This window comes from Macrobrachium rosenbergii, chromosome 13 (genome assembly GCF_040412425.1).
Source record: "Macrobrachium rosenbergii isolate ZJJX-2024 chromosome 13, ASM4041242v1, whole genome shotgun sequence".
NCBI lineage: Eukaryota > Metazoa > Arthropoda > Malacostraca > Decapoda > Palaemonidae > Macrobrachium > Macrobrachium rosenbergii.
Window position 1 is genome coordinate 42288913 of NC_089753.1, and position 5000 is coordinate 42293912.

A 5000-nucleotide genomic window follows, 5' to 3' on the forward strand; every position below is an offset into this window, starting at 1 on the left:
TAATCTTAAAATACGTTTTTGTAAATACAATAGAAAAATATAGATTAAAAATAACTTCAAAACGTGTTTTTTGTAACTTCATTAGAAAGATAAATTAAAAATAATCTCAAAACATGTTTTTGTAAGTTCACTAGAAAAAAGGTAAATTAAAAATAACCTCAGAACGTGTTTTTGTAAACTCATTAGAAAAAGGTAAATAAAAAATAACCACAAAACGTGTTTTTATAAATTCACTAGAGAAAGGTAAATTAGAAATGACCTCTAAACATGTTTGTGTAAATTCACCAAGAAAAAGGTAAAATAAAAATAACCTCAAAACATATTTTTTGTAAATTCACTAGAAAAAGGAAAATTGAAAATAACCTCAAAACATGTTTATGTAAATTCACTAGAAAGAGGCAAATTAAAAATAACCTCAAAACGTGTTTTTGTAAATTCATTAGAAAAAGGTAAATTGTAATTTGACAGTCACGAATTCGTGACTGAATAAATTGCATTCCGGGAATCTATTGGGAAGTAATAGTAAGTCTTTTTAACTTACGCTGATCGTTATTAGGAAACTGATATTACCATTTATTAGTCCGTCTTGAAATTATACCAAGTACGTGCATAAAGTGTAGATAATGGTGCCGAAAACTACTGGAAAATTATTGAGAGTGTTACATATAATTTTTGAGACGTGAAAAATCTTATGATATTCGCAAGGAACTATCTTTGGTATCAACCAGAGAATAATGAAATTAATTAGGAAGGAGCAATAAAAAGGTATATAGCAATTATCGAAGTGAGTATAAGTAGTCTGCAATTAAGGAAGCGGTGATGACAGTTATCGCAAAGAAAAATATGATGATAATAAAATGGTTTTTATGTATTCTCTATTGGGAGGTTATTGCCAGCCGACAGAAGTATGTCATATTGTCACGTACTGCATGCCTAAAAATAATGGGTTATTTGTTTTACTTATAATCTTCGATATATATATATATATATATATATATATATATATATATATATATATATATATATATATATATATATATATATATATATATATATATATATTATATATATATATATATATAGTATATATATATATTAATTATATATATATATATATGTATGTATATATATTTTATATATATATATATATATATATATATATATATATATATATATATATATATATATAATTTATTTATTTATTTATTCATGTGTATATATATGTATATATACATATATGTATGTATGTATGTATGTATGTATACACACACACACACACATAGAACCTACTGGTCACTATTTGCCAGATACGTGTGTCGTTGTAATTACCACAATGCCCTCTTAACTTCTCGAATTCTTCACACTTTTTGGATACGCTTTTCGCTACAGAGCCTGAGATCCAAATGCAAGAAAATGAAGTTATTTTGATGTCCGTAGCAGGATTCGAACCCGCATCCAGAGTATCAGAACGAGGTCACGTTGCCTACCTGACCACGAGAAGAAGAACAATACGATAGTGTACATTTTCAGGATTATTATTATTATTATTATTATTATTATTATTATTATTATTATTATTATTATTATTATTATTATTATTATTATTATTATTATGTATTAAAACTAACAGGAATAATTATTTTTTGTAACCTTGCAGTTTTCTCCCCACAATTATTAGGTGACTAAAGGAATGTTTCAGACTGCAGATAGAGCAATAACTTAATTATTTGACGTACAGGTTAATGAATTCTCCCACGGCGACGTTATTCATTAATTTCACCATTATTATTGTTTTTCATAACAACCATATGAATATCGATATTAATATTAAAGAAAAAAAATATGTTTTCAAGACCACAGAGCAGGGGAAATACAAGAAAGTCGAATATATATATTTTTTCCACTTTTTATTTTTGACGAAGGCAGAATTTCACTTTTTTCTTCAAAATTTGCCGAGGCCCGTTGAAAAAAAATGATATTTTTATCCAAAAAACGGGAAGAAAAATAGAACTGTATTTCACTAGAAGTTTTAAAAGGGCAGTTTTGCTTATGAAAAACTTAGGAAATGAAAGTGCTGCATAGGACTGGATATGGGAGGTATGAGAGGTTAGATATATATATATATATATATATATATATATATATATATATATATATATATATATATATATATATATATATATATATATATATATATATATATATATATATATGTGTGTGTGTGTGTGTGTGTGTGTGTGTGTGTGTGTGTGTGTGTGTGTGTGTGTGTGTGTGTGTGTGTGTGTGTGTGTGTGTGTGTGTGTGTGTGTGTACTGTATATATGATAAATGGAGAGTCAAACCTTCTGGAGTCATTTCTTTCAGTGAAAAAAGATATATAGGTATCTAGGTAAAAGGCGGACATAAACAAATAAGTGTGAAATGAGTGATGTCTTGAGACAATAAAGAAAGGTGAGGAAAAATTGCAGAGACTAGGGAAAATTTAATAGAATTTGCAACAAGGGAATGTTTGCAGTGAAGACTTACATAAAATGTTATGAAATGAGCGCAGTGCTATGTTGTACTTCATGGTGAATGTGGAATTAATAGAAATTGTAGATTACTGAGAACATCTTAGATAGAGTTATATAGTTGGTGGCCTGGTTAAAACGGATGAGAAGACAGTTTAAGGCAGTGGGAGGGTTGCCGAAGGCCTAGTTAAGAAGAAGTTAGTGAAATGGGACCAAATGTGTATAAGGGAACATTCAGCCTAATCATCAATAAGGACTTGAATTATGCAATTAGATATGCATACTAAGTGTTAAAATGCATTGTATAAAATGTGCATGTGTTGTAGGATGAATTAAAAGCAATATGAATGAATAGGTCGGAACTGGTTATCGTACAGTTGTCATCAAAACTTAAGAGATGGTTTATGATGGGAATAATTTCTATGAATATGCGAATAAAACGGAGACAAATCACTACATTGAATTTCATCTCTAGATTACCGAGACCCGCAGAGAGTGAAACACGTGAAAATGATGAACTCATTGAATGGCAGACAGGTAAAAAGCTTTAAAAATCGGCTTCTGTTTCCGGTCAGAGAGATGATTATGACAAAGGTGTTTCCTATGTAAGTGTAGAGGGTGAATTACTGATAAAAAGGTTTCTTTGTACCATTTCAGAGGGGCTTCTCCCTTAATAAAGTAGAGTTTTGAATGAAAGTGTTGTAATGATATTTTTTCCTGCGTGTATATTTATATATATATATATATATATATATATATATATATATATATATATATATATATATATATATATATATATATATATATATATATATATATATATATATATATATATATATATATATATATATATATATATATATATTTATATATATATATATATATATATATATATATATATATATATATACAGTATATATATATATATGTGTGTGTGTGTGTGTGTGTGTGTGTGTGTCCTTACGTACATACACCAATATAATAGGCTTTCATGATAGATGAATCTAAAGTAAGAATGTGAAATGATAAATAATTACATAAATGTCAATACTGACTGACACACACACACACAAACATAAACGCACACACACACACATGCAAGCATATGTATGCACCTCCATTATTCATCTGCCTCGGAACAAATGGTTTAATCATTCGAACAGAGCATCGGTGTTCTTTTCTTTATATTCTGTAAGCCAATATTTTCCTGTCATAAAAGAATGTGTTATTTATAGGGCAAAGAATATTAATTAGACCTGCGGCCTCCCTGCCTCTGCGTACCTGGCTCAATAGGACGGACTGGCTGGCCGCTCATTCTCTCATTGATTAATTGGTTTTATTGTGAAGAATTTTTTTTTTTTATTTGTCCTTTTGTTTCTGCACTGCGTATGGGTTGAATTGTGTGTGTTTTACATGTTGTCCCTGGCCTATTGTTTGATTGTTTGCTTGCGTGTTTGTTTCAGGGGTTTGTAGGTTTTTAGTTATTTCCTGAGTTTCAGTTTAGTTTCATGTTTCTTTGTTTATGCATTTGGTGTTCTTGTAGAATGTTTTTTTTCTCGTTTTTGTTTGTTTTAGAATGAATGATTTTGCGTTGTACCTGTTTCCATTTTTTTCCTGGCTTAGCATTTGTTAAAGTTTTTTTTATTGTCTTCTTGATTATAAACTGTTTTATAGTTTTTGCGTTTTTTTATGCCATACAGCACCCTGTTATGGAGTTTATTTTTCTTTTGTATGTTACTAAACTCTCAAGTTGTTTCTGTGTTTCATTTATATTGGTGTGTTGTGATGATTTTTGAAAAATTTACAGATGGTTTTCAAATCCCTTTTTATGAATATCTGCAGCCTCCAGATTTTGCTAGCTGTAGTTCTGGGGATAGAAAGTAAAGGTAAAATCTTTTCAAACGTCAAGGTCGAATATACACACTGATCATTTGCAACTGTTTTTTTTTATTTCATTATTTAAGGTACATATTTGTGTAACACCCCAGAGTTAAGAATTGCCAGGTATTCGTCATTTATATAAGAAGTACCAGACCAGGTATGTGCTTCACTGTATGGAGAGAGAGAGAGAGAGAGAGAGAGAGAGAGAGAGAGAGAGAGAGAGAGAAAAGCAGTTTCCAGGTATATGTCTTTATTGAAAGAGTCTTTCCCTTGCCATGTGTCTTACTTTGCAAATTGAGATAGAGAGTCTGAGGTAGTGCGTATGTTTACATTATGCATATATATATATATATATATATATATATATATATATATATATATATATATATATATATATATATATATATATATTTATATATTTATATATATGTGTGTGTGTATTGTATATATATATGTATGTGTAGGTATATATACTGTATATGTATATATAAACACACACAAATAGACAGAGAGTGAAAGACTTAAGCAAAACTTATTTTATTGAGAGAGAGAGAGAGAGAGAGAGAGAGAGAGAGAGAGAGAGAGAGAGAGAGAGAGAGAGAATCTGTTG